This window comes from Panulirus ornatus, chromosome 3 (genome assembly GCF_036320965.1).
Source record: "Panulirus ornatus isolate Po-2019 chromosome 3, ASM3632096v1, whole genome shotgun sequence".
Lineage (NCBI taxonomy): Eukaryota > Metazoa > Arthropoda > Malacostraca > Decapoda > Palinuridae > Panulirus > Panulirus ornatus.
The window spans coordinates 18,246,345-18,268,151 of NC_092226.1; the positions used below are offsets into that span (position 1 = coordinate 18,246,345).

The following is a 21,807-nucleotide window of genomic DNA, read 5'->3' on the forward strand; positions in this document are numbered from 1 at the left end:
ACAATATGTGGTGTGAGGTGGTTTGATCGTGTAAGTAATGAAAGGGTAGGAGAGATGTTTGGTAATAAAACTAGTGTGGTTGAGAGAGCAGAAGAGGGTGTATTGAAATGGTTTTGTCCCATGAAGAGAAGTAAAAGAGTCAGGGAGAGTGGTTTGGTGAAGAGCAATGAGATGAAAATCTTGCGGAAGGTGAAATCCAGAAAGGGAACAGGGTAGGATGGCATTGCAGTAGAGTTTATTAAGAAAGGGAGTGATTGTGTTGTTGATTGGTTGGTAAGGATATTCAATGTATGTATGGATCATGGTGAAGTGCCTGAGGATCAGCAGAGTCCATGTAGGGTGCCACTGTAAAAAAGGCCAAAGGGATAAAGGTGAGTGTGCAAGCTACAGAGGCATAATTTTGTAGAGTATTCCCGGAAAATTGTATGGGAGGGTATTGAATGAGAGGGTGAAGGCATATACAGAATATCAGACTGGGTAGGGGCAGTGTGGTTTTCGAAGTGAGAGAGGATGTGTGGATCAGGTGTTTACTTTGAAGAAAATATGAGTAAAATACTCAGAAAAACAGGTGGATTTGTAAGTAGCACTTATGGATGTGGAGAAGGCATATGATAGGGTTGAAAGAGATGTTTTGTGGAAGGTCTTAAGAATATATGGTGTGGGAGGTAAGCTGCTAGAGCCAGTGAGAAGTTTTTATCATGGGTGTAAGGCATGTGTATGAGTAGGAAGAGAGGAGAGTAATTGCTTCCCTGTGAATGCTGGTCTGTGGCAGGGGTGTGTGATGTCCCCATGGGTGTTTAATATACATGGGTGTTTAACATATTTATGGATGGGGTGGTTAAGGAGGTAAATGGAAGTTTTGGAGAGAGGGTTAAGTATGCAGTCTGTTGGGATGAGAGGGCCTGGGAAGTGAGTCAGTATCTGTTCGCTGATGATACAGCACTGGTGGCTGATTCAAGAGAGAAACTGAAGAAGTTGGTGACCGAGTTTGTAAAAGTGTATGAAAGGAAAAAGTTGAGAGTATATGTGAATACAAGCAAGGTTATTAGGTTCACCATGGTTGAGGGACAGTTTAATTGGGAGGTAAGTTTGAATGGAGAAAAACTGGAGGAAGTCAAGTGTTTTAGATATCTGGGAGTGGTCTTGGCAGCGAATATACATACACATACACAGACATATATATATACACACATGTACATATTCATACTTGCTCGCCTTCATTCATTCCCGGCGCCATCCCACATCATACAAAAAAGCATCTCTACCCCTAGCTTCGTCTAGTTACCATCATGAGAAGAGACAAAAAAAGGCCACATTCATTCACACTTTGTCTCTAGCTGTCACGTGTTATGCACCAAAACCACAGCTCCCTATCCACATCCAGGCCCCACAGACCTTTTCATGGTTTACCCCAGATGCTTCACATGCCTGGTTCAGTCCACTGAAAGCATGTCAACCCTAGTATACCACATCATTCCAATTTACCCTATTCCTTGCACGCCTCTCACCCACCTGTATGCTCTGATACATACATCCTCTTTGTCAACCTTTCCTCACTCACTCTCTCCATATGTCCAAACCATTTTAACACACCCTCTTCTGCTGTCTCAACCACACTTTTTATTTCCACACCTCTCTCTTATCTCTTAATTACTTGCTCAATCAAACCACCTCACATCATATAATGTCCTCAAACATTTCATTTCCAACACATCCACCCTCCTCCATACAACACTATCAACAGCCCAAGCCTCACAACCATATAATATTATTGGAGCAACTATTCCACTCAGTCACCAACTTCTGCAGTTTCTCACTAAAATCAGCCAGAAGTCCCTTATATCCCACCTTTACAGGGATCCTGCAGCATTCAAGCAGGTGGCAGCTTTCCACCAGTCGTGACCAAAGATCATAATGTGTGTTATGTCAGTGTGTGTGTGTGTGTGTGTGTGTGTGTGTGTGTGTGTGTGTGTGTGTGCTGCGAGTGTATGGCAACTGAGTATAAGTACTTACTGTCTTCTTTACCGAAGTTGGATAATGGGCATGAAGGGTCTTCAGTTATGTTGAAATAGTGTTTGATGGGGGATGTCCAAATAAATTGGTGTGTGTCTCATATTTGTCTAGGGAGTGTCATTTCTGATGAGCATATGCTTCATGGACTGAAGTTTAATATCAAGTTGAGATGTTAGATGTTTAGTGATTGCTGGGCTAATTCAGAGTGCATGTGTTTTATCAGTGTTATATTTGTTGTGTGTGGAAGGAATCTGTGACCACAGAATAAATATTTTAATATTACTTTATTACTACTTGGAGTTTGTCGTTAAGTTGCTGAATGGTTTAAGTGGATGGATCTTGTGCTGTTGCAAAGAACTAAATGCCAAGCATGTTGAGGAGGAACTGTATTGGGAGGATCTTTGTTGCATTGTGAAGGTGTTGAGTCTGAGGGTGCTAGGCAGCCAGTAATTGTTCTGAGTGCACTATTTTCAATGATTTGCGATGCTATAATTGCTTTAGAGGGTGGACGACTGTCCAGGTGAGGTATGGTTTACAGTGTAGCAGTTTAATTGTTTGCAAAGGATGCTGAGGAATTCTTTTTCTTGTAACCAAACATGGAGCTAGTTAGCATTTCACAGGCATTTAGTCTGCATGTTGCTTTGGCGATGATGGTACTGATGTGGGGAGTGAATGCCATATATATGATACTGTCCATTCAACAGCAATGAACAAACAAAATGCCATCACAACATCTACTGGTACCTAATGTAAATATGAAGAAGAATCCCCAAACATTCTCTACAAACTGCCTACATAGGTAATTACATCAACCACTGTAAAAAGATTCAATGCAAGAAATTATCCATTAATACAGCATTAACTGAGCCAGCATAAGTTACTACCCAAGCAGTGCCATACCAACAGTGTAAATGATACAAGAGGACAGTGCCAGGAAACACTCTGATCATTCAAATAGCATGCTCCTAACATATATGCAGAGCCTCGAAAATTTCATTTCACACCACAAAAACTGTCATGAGTTCATCTAAACACTCCTCACAATCTCTGTTCTGATTTTACTTCTTCTCCTGCCATTCCTAAACATGTCATATCATCTCACACTAATTTCAGCATCATTTCAGTGTTTTCAGTCCATGCCATCCGCTTCACCTTGTTCCACTAAATATTTAAGCTGATGTATTCACTATGCATCTTGCATCAAAGTTACACACATATTAGAGATTTCTTTCAATTTCCCTCTTGCTTTAGCTTCACAGCTAAATGGTACACTTAAGCTTGGGATAGGATTACATATAACCACATTTTTGGAATAATTTTCTTGACTGAATAATAAATTTAAACGATGTATATTTTCTTATCTATCGACTATGGTTGAGAGGTGTTTGAACCTTTCCCTGCATTCTCCTTATCTGTCTTTGTAAACAGCATGATTTCGTACATGTCTTACATTTTCAGGTAAGAAAGCTTCATGAATTATTGACAGATTACAACAAAACCCCAAAACATGCTGAGTTGTATCAGAATAACACAATATATGCCATCCAAACTGGGCCAAGATTGTGGTCATATGAGTTGGGAGTAATGTTTGGTAAGTGTTTTGGTAAGTGGCCCAACCCACCCCCATACACATGCCTTGATTCAATCCACTGACAGCACGTCAACCCCGGTATACAACATCGATCCAATTCACTCTATTCCTTGCCCTCCTTTCACCCTCCTGCATGTTCAGGCCCCGATCACAAAAAATCTTTTTCACTCCATCTTTCCACCTCCAATTTGGTCTCCCACTTCCCCTCTTCCCTCCCCCTCCGACACATATATCCTTTTGGCAATCTTTCCTCATCATTCTCTCCATGTGCCCAAACCATTTAAAAACCCACCCTTTTTCTGTTTTCCCCAACCACGCTCTTTTTTATTTCCACCCCTTTTCTTTTTACCCTTATTTTAACTTACTCATAAAACCCACCTCACACCAACATTGTCCCAAAATCTAAATTTCCAGCCCCATCCATCCTCCGCGAAAAAACTCTACCCATAGCCCAAACCCCCTCAAAAACCTTTTTACAACATTTTTGGAACCACTTTTCCCTTAAAACATACCCATTTTTGCTCCCCGAGAAAATGTTCTCGATTTCCCACACATTCTTAAAGGGCTCCCAGAATTTTCGCCCCTTTCCCCCACCCTAGGATCATTTCCCCGCTTCCAGGGTTTCCCAAACCCCGCTCCCAAAATTCCACCCCCAGTTATCTAAAACACTTCACCCCTTTCCAAGTTTTTCTCCATTCAAACTCACCCCCCTTTAAATTTTGCCCTAAACCCCTCCCTGTACCTAAAAAACCCTTGCTCTTATTCACATTTACCTTAACTTTTTTCTTTAAACACACTTCCCAAACTAGTCACCATTTCTGCTTTTCCTCACATAATCAGCCCATCGGGCGCTGTATCACAGGAACAACAACGGACTCACTTCCCAAGCCTCTCTCCCCAAACAGATTAAATACTTGCCCCTTTTTTTCCAAAAAAACTCTTGCATTCACCCCCCAAACCCAACCCCACCCAAATTAAAAAAATTTAAAAACCCAGGGGACTTTCCCCACCACCCCTCCCGCAAACCTACATTCACTGAAAACCCAATCATTTTCCTCTCTTCCTACACATACAAAACCCTTTACATCCCCGAAAAAAAACTTTTCACTGTTTTCTAAAAACTTCCCTTTCCCACCCCCCATATTTCTTAATCCCCTTCCACAGAGCATCCTATAAAATCTATAAATATCCCTTTCTCCAGACCCCTAAATGCAAATACAAACCCAAATTTGCTTTTCTAATTTTTTCCCCACTCCCTTTCCCTTCAAAGAAAACACCTAATCCACAACCCCTCCTCCCCACTTCTGAAACCACCCCCTGCTTTTTCCCCTTGTTTTTATAAAATAAAAAAATATATATATATATATATATATTATATATATATATAATATGAGTTTTGACTTTATTTTCCACCCAGTTACTTTTCTTTAAATTTTCTCCCCCCCACTCCACAATTTCTACTTTCTTTTTATTCAAGGTATTCCTTTGAGTTTTCCTTTTTCAATCATCTAAAATTTTTGTTTTTAAATGTGTATGAGGACGATTTTTGGAAAATATAAATCTAAAAATTACACTTAGTTTTCCCCCCCGATAAAATTTAAAAATTGTACATTTTAAAAAAAACCTCAAATAAATCAGGATCACTGTTTTAAAGAGCGCTTTAGCATCTTGTTCATCAGACTGGAAACAAAAATTTAAAATTACCATTCCAACTTTTGTCTCCTTTATTTAGTCAAAACCATAATTTAAATTGAGGCAGAAATAGGTACCAAATTTTACATTTTTAAAATGAAAAAAAATCTAAAAAAAAAACCCAAAAGGGGCCAATTAAAATTCATTTAAATAAATGCATTACAAGTTCATGCAATAGTACGACTGTGAGTTTTTCCCTACATGATACTGGGAAAAACAAAAGGGAAAATTCATCCCAAAGCTCAATAAAGTCCTTTTCCAAAAAAATGTCCTAAAAAAAAAGAAAAAAATCACGGTTTTGTACTTCCCCCCGAATTTCAAACAACCCCTCCCAAAATTTGCTAGATGTTCGAAGCTAACCCGACCAAGACTAAAAAACCCAAGGTCGCCGATATCCGAAATGGTAATCATACCCCGGATTTAAAAAGTCAAAATTTGCTGGATATCGAAGCGGTAGGAAAAACCAAGGGAAAAATCTAAATGTTTTTGATAAAAAAAAAAATCCTTTTGGGTTAAAAAAAAAATGCCCGGTTAATAAAGCTTTAAAATTTCGTGGTTGGGGTCCCCAAGTTGTTTTTAAAAAAGGGGGAAACATCCCAAATGTACTAATCATATCCCTATACCGCTTTAAAAGCACTGTAAATTCCCACAATTGGGTTTAAAAGGTAAATCTACCAATTTTATCAACCCAAAAGCTTTAAACATTGTAATTCCTGCAATGCGTTAATAAGGTATATATCTTCCAATTTTTATAAAAACCAAAGTTTCAATACATGGTCGGGGAAAAGTACGGAAAAACCCCTACATTTCTTTCAATGGTTTAAAAAGTATTTTTTCTACCCCATCCACTCCAAAAGTTTTTGGTTAAGGTTGGGAAAAATAGAGGAAAACCCCGGGGATTTCCGTAGCCCGACAATTTTGGGTTTCAGTGACGCGCCCTTTGCCCAGAAAAAAATTTAAAAAAACCCGATGAAGCCGCTGACTCCGCGTCCAAACCCCTGTTGGTGGTGGGTGCCGACCCCCCCCCGCCTCCTTCCTCAAAACCCCAAAAGCCTTTTTGGGAAAAATCATTAATTTCCCCCAGTCCTGGGCCCCACAAAACCTAAATTTAAATTTTTTACAAAACATTTCGGCCGCTTTGGGAAATAAAAGTGAAGTCCTTTTTTTGGGTTTTACAGATTTTTAATGGTTCCCTCGGTTTTTACATTAACCACACAAAATTTTCATTATTTAAAACACCTTTCCCCCTTATCAAATTTGTGTAATATCGTTGGAAAAAAGAGAATGCCCCTTAAAACCCTACTAACGTAAAAGAAGCAATTTTATAAATAGACGCATGGGAACCACTTGGGGTTTCTTTTGCGTCCTCGAAGCATAGGAATAAAATTTTTGGGCATACCTGTATTGACAAAAAAGAAATTCGTTTTTTTAGAAATCCCGGGATCCTTTTGGGGCCCCAAATCTGGGGTTTTTTTATACTTTTTACTATCACTGTAAAATAACTGTATTTCCAGAGATTTTAGTAGTCCTACCCTTACAACTTTTATCTTCCCAAATTTGTGACAGGGGAATTGATTTAAAAACACTCACACAGGCCAAAAGCAAATTTTAGGGCCCTTTTCAATTCATAACCTGGGATACTATCCCAAATTTTGTGATTGGTGTGACACTGGTTTTTCTGCCGGGTTTTAAAACCAATAATTACTTTATTTCAACAAGTTAAACACTCCCCCCACTAAAAAAAAATCTCCAAAAATGTTAATCACTCCCTTTAAAAAACGTGGCACATGCCTTGATTCAATCCACTGACAGCACGTCAACCCCGGTATACCACATCGCTCCAATTCACTCTATTCTTTGCCCTCCTTTCATCCTCCTGCATGTTCAGACCCCGATCACACAAAATCTTTTTCACTCCATCTTTCCACCTCCAATTTGGTCTCCCTCTTCTCCTCGTTCCCTCCACCTCCGACACATATATCCTCTTGGTCAATCTTTCCTCACTCATTCTCTCCATGTGCCCAAACCATTTCAAAACACCCTCTTCTGCTCTCTCAACCACGCTCTTTTTATTTCCACACATCTCTCTTACCCTTACGTTACTTACTCGATCAAACCACCTCACACCACACATTGTCCTCAAACATCTCATTTCCAGCACATCCATCCTCCTGCGCACAACTCTATCCATAGTCCACGCCTCGCAACCATACAACATTGTTGGAACCACTATTCCTTCAAACATACCCATTTTTGCTTTCCGAGATAATGTTCTCGACTTCCACACATTCTTCAAGGCTCCCAGAATTTTCGCCCCCTCCCCCACCCTATGATCCACTTCCGCTTCCATGGTTCCATCCGCTGCCAGATCCACTCCCAGATATCTAAAACACTTCACCTCCTCCAGTTTTTCTCCATTCAAACTCACCTCCCAGTTGAATTGACCCTCAACCCTACTGTACCTAATAACCTTGCTCTTATTCACATTTACTCTTAACTTTCTTCTTTCACACACTTTACCAAACTCAGTCACCAGCTTCTGCAGTTTCTCACATGAATCAGCCATCAGCGCTGTATCATCAGCGAACAACAACTGACTCACTTCCCAAGCTCTCTCATCCCCAACAGACTTCATACTTGCCCCTCTTTCCAAAACTCTTGCATTCACCTCCCTAACAACCCCATCCATAAACAAATTAAACAACCATGGAGACATCACACACCCCTGCCGCAAACCTACATTCACTGAGAACCAATCACTTTCCTCTCTTCCTACACATACACATGCCTTACATCCTCGATAAAAACTTTTCACTGCTTCTAACAACTTACCTCCCACACCATATATTCTTAATACCTTCCACAGAGCATCTCTATCAACTCTATCATATGCCTTCTCCAGATCCATAAATGCTACATACAAATCCATTTGCTTTTCTAAGTATTTCTCACATACATTCTTCAAAGCAAACACCTAATCCACACATCCTCTACCACTTCTGAAACCACACTGCTCTTCCCCAATCTGATATATATATATATATATATATATATATATATATATATATATATATATATATGAGATTCTGACTTTATTCCACCCAGTTACATTCTTTGAATTTTCTCTCATCTCCCACGAATCTACTTTCTTCTATTCAAGGTATTCCTCTGAGTTATTCCTATTACAATCATCTCAAATTTGCTTTAAATGTGATATGAGGACGATATTGGAAAATATGAATCTATAATTACACTTAGTGTGCTATCCCCGATGAAATTAAAATGTACATTTTGAAAAAACTCAAATCAATCAGGATCACATGTGTAGAAGAGCGCTTTAGCATCTCTGTTCATCAGACTGGTATCAGAAATTAATACCAGTTCCAACATTTTGTCTCCTCTTATTTAGTCACAACCATAATTTCAGTGAGGCAGAAATAGGTACACAAATCTGACAGTTTTAATGGACAAAATCTACATATAAACCACAAGAGCAATTACACTTCACTTATATAAGATGCATTACTAACCTAAGTTCATGCAATCAGTACGACTGTGAGTTACTTCCTACATGATACTCGGAAACAGAAGGAACTTCATACCAAGCTCAATCAGTCCATTTCTAAAATGTCCTCAAAAAAAAGAAAAAAATCACGGTTTTGTACTTCCCGCGAATTTCAAGACTTAACATCCCAAAATTCGCTAGATGTTCGAAGCTAACCTGACCAAGACTAAAAATCCCAAAGGTCGCCGATATCCGAAATGGTAATCATACCAGGATTTAAAATGTCAAAATTTGCTGGATATTCGAAGCGGTAGTAATACCAAGGGAAAAATCTATATGTTTAGATAAAAAAAAAAATCCTTGGTTAAAAATATATGCCTGGTCTATTAATGCTTTACATTTCGTGGTGCGTCTAAGTTGTTTATCAAACAATGTGTATCATACAAGTGTACTAATCATATCATATACCTGCTTTACAGCACTGTAATTCCTACAATGCGTTAATAAGGTATATATCTACCAATCTATCAACCAATGCTTTATAGCATTGTAATTCCTGCAATGCGTTAATAAGGTATATATCTACCAATCTATCAACCAATGTTTCAATGACATGGTCGAAACGTACGGAACACCGTACATTTCTGCAATGGTTTAACAAAGTATTTATCTACCTATCCATCTACCAATGTTTCAGTGTTATGGATGAAACATAGAGAACACCGTAGATTTCAGCGTAGCCCGACATTTATAGGGTTTCAGTGACGCGCCTTCTGCCGAGAAACATAAACAAACAGATGACAGCAGCTGACTCCGCGTCCACCGCTGTTGGTGGTGATGCCGACCCCCCCAGCCTCCTCCTCCACACCCCATGCCTCATTTGAGATCATTATTCCAGCCAGTCCTGGGCAGCACACCATATTAACTTCTACAATACATTTCGGCCGCTTGGGAAATATAGATGAAGTCCTTTTTTGGTTCTACAGATCTCTAATAGTGTTCCATCGAGTTTCACATTAACCACACAATTCTCATTATATTAATCACCTTCCCCATTATCAATAGTGTAATATCGTTGGGAAAGAGAGAATGCTCTAAACCATACTAAGCGTAAATGAAGCATTTATACTAGACGCATGGGAACCACTGGTGTTTCTTTTGCGTCCTCGATGCATAGGAATAAATTTTAGACATACCTGTATTGACAAAAACAGAAATTCGTTTATTTAGAAATATCCTGGTAACTCCATGTGCCAGCAGTCTGGGTTTTTTGATACATTGTACTATCACTGTAAAATAACTGTATTCCAGAGATTTTAGTAGTCCTACATTACAACTTTTATCTGTCAATTCGTGACAGTGAATTGATAAAACACATCTCACACAGGCCAAAAGCATTATAGGCTATCTCAATTCATATCCTGCATACTATCTCCAAATTAGTGTGATAGTGTGACACTGGTTATCTGCCGTTAAATCTACTAATTACTCATTTCAACATGTTAAACACTCTCCACACTAAATGAAAATCTCCAAAGATGTTAATCACTCGTTTAAAAGCGGGTGTCAGTAAGTTTTTAAACTTTCGTCTTTCGTCTTGTAACTTTATCAAACACACCTCAACTCTGTCAGACATGAACACGTCAACTACTACACCAACACTACTCACGCCCTCTTCCTGCAGTGTGGCATTCGATTAGTATTACTTGACTCCGGCTTCAACCACCATTATTCATATAAAATCAAGCATCATTTATTGACCGTGAAATTATTCACTCCAATTACTTAATATGTTCCAAAATATTTTTATCTTAATGGGTGGGTTTGAATTATTTGAAGTTTTAATTATTCTCATACGTTCGGAGGAAGTAAACCCCGCCCCTCTGCTCTCTGATTGGCTGCTAGAAATTCTACATCAAGTTTCCCACAGAATGATTATTATTTACTATTATATAAACCAGTTAATACTAATATCAACAGATTAGCTATTTTCTTTAATGATCATGAACATCATTCCAGGGCAATACCTCTAATTTAGAAAACCTAGACGTATATATATATATATATATATATATATATATATATATATATATATATATATATATATATATATATATATATATATATATATTTTTATACTTTGTCGCTGTCTCCCGCGTTTGCGAGGTAGCGCAAGGAAACAAACGAAAGAAATGGCCCAACCCCCCCATACACATGTATATATACATACGTCCACACACGCAAATATACACATACCTACACAGCTTTCCATGGTTTACCCCAGACGCTTCACATGCCTTGATTCAATCCACTGACAGCACGTCAACCCCGGTATACCACATCGCTCCAATTCACTCTATTCCTTGCCCTCCTTTCACCCTCCTGCATGTTCAGGCCCCGATCACACAAAATCTTTTTCACTCCATCTTTCCACCTCCAATTTGGTCTCCCTCTTCTCCTTGCTCCCTCCACCTCCGACACATATATCCTCTTGGTCAATCTTTCCTCACTCATCCTCTCCATGTGCCCAAACCACTTCAAAACACCCTCTTCTGCTCTCTCAACCACGCTCTTTTTATTTCCACACATCTCTCTTACCCTTACGTTACTCACTCGATCAAACCACCTCACACCACACATTGTCCTCAAACATCTCATTTCCAGCACATCCATCCTCCTGCGCACAACTCTATCCATAGCCCACGCCTCGCAACCATACAACATTGTTGGAACCACTATTCCTTCAAACATACCCTTTTTGCTTTCCGAGATAATGTTCTCGACTTCCACACATTCTTCAAGGCTCCCAGAATTTTCGCCCCCTCCCCCACCCTATGATCCACTTCCGCTTCCATGGTTCCATCCGCTGCCAGATCCACTCCCAGATATCTAAAACACTTCACTTCCTCCAGTTTTTCTCCATTCAAACTCACCTCCCAATTGACTTGACCCTCAACCCTACTGTACCTAATAACCTTGCTCTTATTCACATTTACTCTTAACTTTCTTCTTCCACACACTTTACCAAACTCAGTCACCAGCTTCTGCAGTTTCTCACATGAATCAGCCACCAGTGCTGTATCATCAGCGAACAACAACTGACTCACTTCCCAAGCTCTCTCATCCCCAACAGACTTCATACTTGCCCCTCTTTCCAAAACTCTTGCATTTACCTCCCTAACAACCCCATCCATAAACAAATTAAACAACCATGGAGACATCACACACCCCTGCCGCAAACCTACATTCACTGAGAACCAATCACTTTCCTCTCTTCCTACACGTACACATGCCTTACATCCTCGATAAAAACTTTTCACTGCTTCTAACAACTTTCCTCCCACACCATATATTCTTAATACCTTCCACAGAGCATCTCTATCAACTCTATCATATGCCTTCTCCAGATCCATAAATGCTACATACAAATCCATTTGCTTTTCTAAGTATTTCTCACATACATTCTTCAAAGCAAACACCTGATCCACACATCCTCTACCACTTCTGAAACCACACTGCTCTTCCCCAATCTGATGCTCTGTACATGTCTTCACCCTCTCAATCAATACCCTCCCATATAATTTACCAGGAATACTCAACAGACTTATACCTCTGTAATTTGAGCACTCACTCTTATCCCCTTTGCCTTTGTACAATGGCACTATGCACGCATTCCGCCAATCCTCAGGCACCTCACCATGAGTCATACATACATTAAATAACCTTACCAACCAGTCAACAATACAGTCACCCCCTTTTTTAATAAATTCCACTGCAATACCATCCAAACCTGCTGCCTTGCCGGCTTTCATCTTCCGCAAAGCTTTCACTATATATATATATATATATATATATATATATATATATATATATATATATATATATATATATATATATATATATATATATATATATATTTTGCCGCTGTCTCCCGCGTTTGCGAGGTAGCGCAAGGAAACAGACGAAAGAAATGGCCCAACCCACCCCCATACACATGTATATACATACGTCCACACACGCAAATATACATACCTACACAGCTTTCCATGGTTTACCCCAGACGCTTCACATGCCTTGATTCAATCCACTGACAGCACGTCAACCCCGGTATACCACATCGCTCCAATTCACTCTATTCCTTGCCCTCCTTTCACCCTCCTGCATGTTCAGGCCCCGATCACACAAAATCTTTTTCACTCCATCTTTCCACCTCCAATTTGGTCTCCCTCTTCTCCTCGTTCCCTCCACCTCCGACACATATTCTCTTGGTCAATCTTTCCTCACTCATTCTCTCCATGTGCCCGAACCATTTCAAAACACCCTCTTCTGCTCTCTCAACCACGCTCTTTTTATTTCCACACATCTCTCTTACCCTTACGTTACTTACTCGATCAAACCACCTCACACCACACATTGTCCTCAAACATCTCATTTCCAGCACATCCATCCTCCTGCGCACAACTCTATCCATAGCCCACGCCTCGCAACCATACAACATTGTTGGAACCACTATTCCTTCAAACATACCCATTTTTGCTTTCCGAGATAATGTTCTCGACTTCCACACATTCTTCAAGGCTCCCAGAATTTTCGCCCCCTCCCCCACCCTATGATCCACTTCCGCTTCCATGGTTCCATCCGCTGCCAGATCCATTCCCAGATATCTAAAACACTTCACTTCCTCCAGTTTTTCTCCATTCAAACTCACCTCCCAATTGACTTGACCCTCAACCCTACTGTACCTAATAACCTTGCTCTTATTCACATTTACTCTTAACTTTCTTCTTTCACACACTTCACCAAACTTTTCTTTTCTTTTAAACTATTCGCCATTTCCCGCGTTAGCGAGGTAGCGTTAGGAACAGAGGACTGGGCCTTTTTTGGAATATCCTCACCTGGCCCCCTCTGTTCCTTCTTTTGGAAAATTAAAAAAAAAAAAAACGAGAGGGGAGGATTTCCAGCCCCCCGCTCCCTCCCTTTAGTCGCCTTCTACGACACGCAGGGAATACGTGGGAAGTATTCTTAATCCCCTATCCCCAGGGATACAATATATATATATATATATATATATATATATATATATATATATATATATATATATTATACCTGGGGACAGGGGAGAAAGAATACTTCCCTGCGTATTGTAGAAGGCGAGTTAAAGGGGAGTGTTGGGGGGGGGGGGTCAGTTGGAAATCCTTCCCTCCTGTTTCCTAATTTTCCAAAACAAGGAACAGAGAAGGTGGCCAAGTACAGATATTTCCTCTAAGGTTCAGTCCTCTATTCTTAACGCTACTTCGCTAACGCTTACGTGGTTTCGGTGCATTACATATGACAGCAAGAGACTGAGTGTGAACGAATGAGGCCTCTGTTGTCTTTTCCTAGCACTACCTCGCACGCGATCCGGGGGGAGGGGGGTGCCATTTCATGTGTGGCGGAGTGGCGACGAGAATTGATGAAGGCAGCATGTATGAATATGTACATGTGTATATATGTATCTGTCTCTATGTATATGTTGAAATGTATAGGTATGTATATGTGCGTGTGTGAGCGTTTATGTATATACATCTGCATGTGGGTGGGTTGGGCCATTCTTTCGTTTGTTTCCTTGCGCTACCTCGCTAACGCGGGAGACCGTCAAAGTATGAAAAAAAAGAATATATATATATATATATATATATATATATATATATATATATATATATATATATATATATATATATATATATATTGAAGGCTACGGTCACGAACAAAAGTCTACATCAAGGCCGGAATGTAACTGAAATTCAGAGAAATTTATGAAATGGATGAAAAGACAGGAGAGTATTTACGAATTTTTGTGAAAGTGAAAGACCTGTCTATTGAAATGCGCCAGGTCAAAGTTGTTGTGAGTAGAGAGTTCCAAAGCTTCGATTCCAAAGTTTCGACGTGTAGGGAAAGCAGTTTTCAAAACGGCGCACCCTTGAGTTACCGATCGCCATACAATAATCAAGTGACGTAGCAGCTTGCCGAGTATTGCGTGGTCTAGCTACCCGTGGGGACGACACAAGCAGCCAGCTCCCGGGAGCAGAAATCAAAGTAATACTTACAAAAGCGGGAAAGCGAACCACACTGCGGTGTAGGGCAAGGGGGTCCAGCTTGGAAGTTAGCTTGGGACAGTTTATAAGTCGGACGACTCAATCCCTTAGATAAACGGAGCAACTCTTCAGAATGAGATGAAGTTTCGACGTCTAAATAGGACACCCAGTTTGTCAGAGGCAGACTTAGCTATTCCCGTAATGTGGGGTTCCAAGGAAGAGTGGATGTTACAGTAATACCAAGTATGTTCATTGAGTCAAGATGTGGAATTACAGAATCGTCAGAGACGAGAGTTGTAAGTTTTCAATAGAGTGATGGGTAGAAATTGGGTCTTGGAGGCATTAAACTTAAGATTTTGAGTACCCTACTCGTAGGGATTACGGAAGCATAATTCTCTCTCTCTCTCTCTCTCTCTCTCTCTCTCTCTCTCTCTCTCTCTCTCTCTCTCTCTCTCTCTCTCTCTACTTGGGACACTTAACAGTAGTAATAATAATAATCAACCAAGAGTACCACGGGGCCCATAACCGTGATTTGAAATAATCCCTTATGACATTAATGACTCAGGCTAAGCAACTGCCAAGCTCACCATGATTACCCACTGTCCGGTAGGGTAGGGAAAGGCCGTTAACATTCTCATATCTAATGCCAAAATATCATGGCATGGATAAATGAAAACATGACAAAAACAGGAAAACATCCTAATTCATAACTGTTTGCAACTCTGTCATGAGAAACTGCGAAGGATAATTATACATTAAAACAATCCACCTTAGTCTACTGGATATAGATGGATATATCTACTGGATATACATGGGTATAGATGGATAAGAAATGATGTTACAGCCTAGCAACATACTGTCGTCAATACTGAGCAAGTACTAGCCACTATACATGGGTATAGATGGATGAGTAATCACCTAGCAACATAGTGTCGTCAATACTCAGCAAGTACTAGCCAGGTAAATCTTACAATATAGAATGGAAGAAAGATGAATTACAGGAAAAACACTTTAGACGATTCAAGTTCAGAGTGATACAATTATTCCTGCCACACTGCAAGATAATAATATGCTACTCCACCACGGGCCTTTAATGTTAAAGGTCATTTCATGGCGTATCGACTCGTTCCACTAGTCATTGCGTGTGCGAATCCTTAGATGTGAACTGCAGACAGGCCGTGTTCCTTGCTTTAACGTCAGGCCGGTCTGTAGATGCGCTGCTCACACTGACGTACCACTCCCGCTGGGTTAAGCACGCCTTTAATACGAATCCCCTTCTGCGTTTCACTGTAGATGCGACTCTTCTCTAGAACTGGGACCTTGTCAAAGTACAAACCATCAGCGATGCTATATGCACTTTACCGACTCGTTTCCCTTACAGGGCCCCCGAACCAAGCGAATTTCCATGTCCTCTAAGCGAAATGATACGAGTCGTTACTACGCTGTTCTAGGAATGAACCAATACTAACCCCGTCTTAGTCTGTCCCCATCATATGATAATTCAGTTTCCTTAATCTGTTTCTTTAATAATTCACTCTTTCCATTTTCCGCGCTCGACACATTTTCATTGAGTCGTTCAGTGTAACTTTCTCATTGTATTTTCTTAACTGAACATCGTGAAGATAACATTTTAGATCTCACTTAATATATTGGTAAACCAACACCTAACTTAGAACTACAGTGATGCTATAACTTATGGTAGACCTAACACCTTTTCCCCCCTTACATTGTACTTACACCATGATATGTTGATTATTTACTAGGTAAATAATCCAAGAGGATGCCAGTGATGGGCATTTCTCAACCGGGCGGGGGGTTAGAGGTGAGAAGGGAGAGGGCGGGAGGAGGGGGTGGGGGGGTTGCGGCAGGCACCATCCCTCGGCTGACCTCCGAACTCTGGCACCGACCAGATGCTACGCTTTTGCCAACTACAGCGGCCCTGTTAAAGATCTAAATCCTTGATTGCTAGTTAACTCAAGAACACAGCACTAAGTGCTATACATCAGAATGACTAAATTGGCGCTTAAGGTTGGACAGATGTAAAAAAGAAATGAAAAAAAAGGAAAAAAAAAATTATCCTTTACGTTTTCATTCCCTTTTAGTCATTACCCTACCTCCATGTGTCCTTGATATGGGTTCCTGACACACACACACACACACACATATATATATATATATATATCAACGTTAGTTGAATGATATGGGTCCTATTGGATGAAAAGTACATAATTTGTGAAACTAAGTAATGGCAATATTACAGACATGCAGTAAATTTTAATACATATATATTTTCATCTCATTCGTATAAATGGGTAAAGGTGGTTAGTTAAATATGCGAATCAAACATACTGGAATTACAATACGGATGATAGTGGAATGTACATAACACAGGACCATCATCTTGTTTACATAACATATTTACTTCCGATGTTTTTTTCACTATGTTCAACCAAGTCTCTCGCGCTTGAGAAGGAAACGTGTTGGCCTCACGTGTACACGTTGATAATTACTGGTGGAGATAATGGTGATAAGGCCTCTCGAGACTCCGTACGGCGGTCTGCTTCTGTCGGTCAGTTGTGCTAGTTTTGGTACAAACCTACCTACGTATGTATGTGGCGCGAAGTCCCGTCATGTTCGTTAAGGCACTCTGGCTATACCAGGCTGAGGTCTCCCTTACGCAGTGCTGATGCACTTCCGAAATTTCATTGAGAAATCAGTAAACACTTGGGTAAAGATCACTCTTCCGGCACCCAGGATCCTGCTGGAGTGATGGAAATGAAGTGGCTTACTCGACTTCTGGTCACAACATGGAGGGCGATGGTCGTCATTGTTTCTAGGGGATTCAGCCATAGGCGCCCACAGAAATATTTTCAAGTGGAAGTGTGTGTAGTGGATGAATTGTCATAGTGTAAGTTAATCAACTAAAATGATGTATGAGCTTATACACAAACAAATCTAAGGTTTTGATAGAAGTTACAAAAGATATGTAAATAAATTCCATTCAAGTAACTGAACCAGGAATATGCCATATGTGCGTGCAAGTCTTTTGAGAAATGTATGTGCTGGGGGAGCAAATGTCCCCTCTTGCTCTTCCTTGTGGGCGTCCATGGAATTAGCACAGAGCTTCTTAGCTCTAGAGCCCCCCAGCCTGACACACCCCTACACATGTTACACGGGAGATAATCAATAGGAGATTGAAGTTCATGAGAACATTTATTCCAAAGGAGAGCAAATTTCCCTGCTGCTAAAAGTAGTTTAGGAACCTTTGCAACAGAGGTCTTTTAGTTCTCCCTTTGAGAGATAATTTCACATTACTTCCCAGGTTGCTTAAATCCTATAATGTAAATGTAGTCTTCAACTAGAACAATACTATAAAGAATATCCTAATAATAAAACTCTCCAGAAATTTCTGCGCGCTGTTTACAGAATCCCTTGCAAAATCTGTAACATGTATGTTGGGCAGACTAGTAAGGATCTTTTTGTTAGACTTAAACAACATGATACAGTATAAGAACTGGACAAGAATCAAATGCTTTGTTTAATCATGTTAAAGATTATGACCATTGTACTGGCTGGAAATCCTCCCCTCCAGTTTTACTTTTCCAAGAGAAGGAACAGAGAAGGGGACCAAGTGAGGCGTCTTCCCTATAAGGCTCTGAACGCTACCTTGCTAACGTGGGAGATGGTGAACACACACACACACACACACACACACACACACACACACACACACATATATATATATATATATATATATATATATATATATATATATATATATATATATATATATATTATCCCTGGGGATAGGGGATTAAGAATATTTCCCACGTATTCCCTGCGTGTCGTAGAAGGCGACTAAAAGGGGAGGGAGCGGGGGGCTGGAAATCCTCCCCTCTCGTTTTTTTTTTTTTTTTTTTTAATTTTCCAAAAGAAGGAACAGAGGGGGCCAGGTGAGGGTATTCCAAAAAAGGCCCAGTCCTCTGTTCTTAACGCTACCTCGCTAACGCGGGAAATGGCGAATAGTTTAAAAGAAAAAAGAAAGATATATATATATATATATATATATATATATATATATATATATATATATATATATATATATATATATATAATTAGAGATTGCGAGAGTTGTTAAGTGGAGCAGCCGTGGGCGACGCGTCTGTAACCTACATACATATCACAACACAGCTGTCGTACTACCCGGAGCCACTACCCCGCCAGGGTGAAAAAAAAGTCCAGCAAGGATGTCGTGACGTTATCTGTATGAACAGAGATAAACCATTTATTCCACAACCTCCGCGTCCATACACAACACAACCTTGCCTTATAAACAGTAACTGCTTTCCAAGTTTCATATACTTACAAAATGAGATCAGTGGAAGTGGACAACTTAGTAGGTATATTTAGAATCCGATAGGAAAAATTGAAGATATGGGAAAGATATCGTGTGAAGAAATATTTAGCAAGATGCTTTTACGAAAGCCTTCTAAGATAGTATGGCCATGTTGAACCTAAGCTTGAGATGCGTTGGTGAATATACATGCGAGAGCATGGGAAGTATAGATAACGGAAGACACAGTGGTTCACGTAGGTGTATAGCTTAAGGTAGATCAACAAAAGTAGAGAAAAATTAATTTTGGGTGATCGCAGTAGTTCAATTAAGGTGCCAAAGGAAATGGTTTTTCTTAAGGTATGTAATGGAAGCGTTTTTGTTTATGGTGTGCACTATGGTGTGAAGATAATCTGGACGAATCAAAACACTGTGCAGTGTGTGAAGTTATGATATGAAAATGGATGGCCTATCCGACGAATAGATTCAGCACGCTCCTATACCTCAGGATAATAATAACACTTGCTCTCTTCAACAAAGAATGTTCAGTTGATTTTCTTTTTCGCTGAAAAATTGTTGAGAGAAAGAAACAACCTTTTCCTGCAGCGTGCAAGTAAAAATGTGTACATATGAATAATCCTCGTGCAGTGCAGAAGTTTATGATAGGCAATGGCGCATTAACAAGACGTTCAGGTAATCTTGTATGGGTTTGCAGTTAAAAATCATCACTTTCCCTATGTTGTGGAGTATACTTATGCTATCCTTCTATTTTCGCTACTTTTAGTTGATGATTGTCGTACCGCTGCTAAGGTCTGCTTTTATGTATATATTTACTCTGTGGGTGACGCTGGCAACACCATCGTACCCAGGAACACTGCTAATAGAAGGCGGGGGCGTCGCGGGGTCTGGTCCTTTAAGGTTAGTTCGTTCTACATGATATCCGAGAGTTTCGGACATCTTGCCTAAAGTACGGGAACACTTTTTTTTGTTCCTTGACAATGTGATGCGCATGAGGGACGAAAAAATAAGGTGAAACAGCACAAAAGTTTTAAAAGAGATAATTTAGCATTCATGGAAGAGTAGAGAGAGTAAAGGCTGTGGAGGGAGATAACTCCAGGCAGTGTTACAGTAAATGTACTATTTTCTACCAAAACAAGTGGCAAGTGACTGTGTGAACGTTTGTTTTGTTATTTGTGGATAATCAGGTACGTGTTCTGATACTCTGCGTGTCCTCTGGCTGAACTTGTGGCTTGCTGAGGAAGCCTGGTCAATGATGAGAGGAATTAGAATGAATATAAAGGAGTTTATAATGTCCTGATAAGATGCTGCTGTAAGAATGGCATAGGAACGATAGATATGGTTGAAGAAGCTGGGTGTACCTGAGAACCTGGGGAAGAAATGAGAGAATGAATGAAAGTATGGCAGTAATGCTGGATATAATGCATTCTGCGGATGAACACACAAACGCTATAGAGATTGAGTATACCGCATCCCGAAACAGAATCCTCACCATGATGTGAGAGCGCAGTGAGAGGCGGGCGGGTGGCATAAATACGAAGCACTGTTATAACAGGGGAGAGTGACGTCAGGAGTTGCTTAGCATGCAACAGCGGTAGGGTGGGTGGCCATCTGAGTGTAGATGACGGATCGCAATTCTCGAGGAATAATGAAGAAGAACGAAGCTGGATCGACTGAGATACGAAACTGTAAGACTGATGTGTCGGATGCAGAATGAATGTTGCGTGCATTGCAGAGATGGGATAAACATGAGCGGATAAAACATACTAGAAATACGATAAAACTTGTAAAAATAAGATTGAACATAGAAATTTATCTGTAAAGACTGACTGAAGATTTGATCAGGGATGTTCAAGTGTTGATAAGAATGGTGGAAACATACTTGCACGAGCGTACACTGAATTGCGTTATCTGGAATATCTGGAAGTTCTGGATGGGACGCTGGCAGAGAGACTGGTTTGAGATACTCTCACTTTAGATGAAAAAAAAATGTGGGAGGATACGTAAAGCCTCTTGCTTGGGTGCAGTGTGAGTTTGGCACTGTGAGGGCCACGGGCCTCAGGGTTGGAGTGTTCACGTGATGGTCATCTGGCTCTTCGATCGCCATTGCATCAGCGCGTTAGAGCACACAAGGGTAATGAAGACGCTCCCACCACATACTGATGCTGCAGGTTAGGATGTCATCAGGTCCATGCCGAGTACCCAGATATTTAGTTTTGTTGGAGAGAAAATTCTATTTCCTTTCCTAGTTAAAATTATCTATTGTTATCAAAAAATTTAATTAGTAATGTTTCTTTCGAACAGGTTTTAGAATCTCGTGTAAATTGGCTGAAATTGATATTGCTACGTACACTGTTGTGAATAGTTCTTCACGTTCGTCTGTTCTCCTGTGTGATGCACCGACGCCAGCCAGAAGATGCAGGCAAGAGTCCGCCAGTTCATTTTAGGTCAATCAAGTTTTTACATCACATGAAGACCGTGGGCGGCCTTCCTGATATTTACCTAGTTGTAACACTGATTCTGCATATGTTGCCTACGTTAGCGTGTATTACTTTTTTGACGAAAGTAGAGCAGAACATTT

General features: G+C 40.2%; 1 protein-coding gene across 8 annotated transcripts in view; it reads right to left on the bottom strand.

Annotated features, from left to right (window-relative positions):
• Positions 1-21,807, bottom strand: part of LOC139760964 (eukaryotic elongation factor 2 kinase-like) — a 145,773-nt gene that overhangs the window by 80,554 nt on the left and 43,412 nt on the right. The window contains exon 1 of one of the 8 annotated variants that reach the window (XM_071684784.1): positions 21,109-21,132. The exons of 4 other annotated variants lie outside the window; for them this stretch is intronic. The gene's annotated coding sequence lies outside the window, so the exon portion shown is untranslated. Of the gene's footprint in view, positions 1-9,475; positions 9,622-9,997; positions 10,469-21,108; positions 21,133-21,807 lie in introns of those variants that run through there. 3 more of the 8 variants (XM_071684757.1, XM_071684759.1, XM_071684777.1) reach the window with 3 other exon arrangements.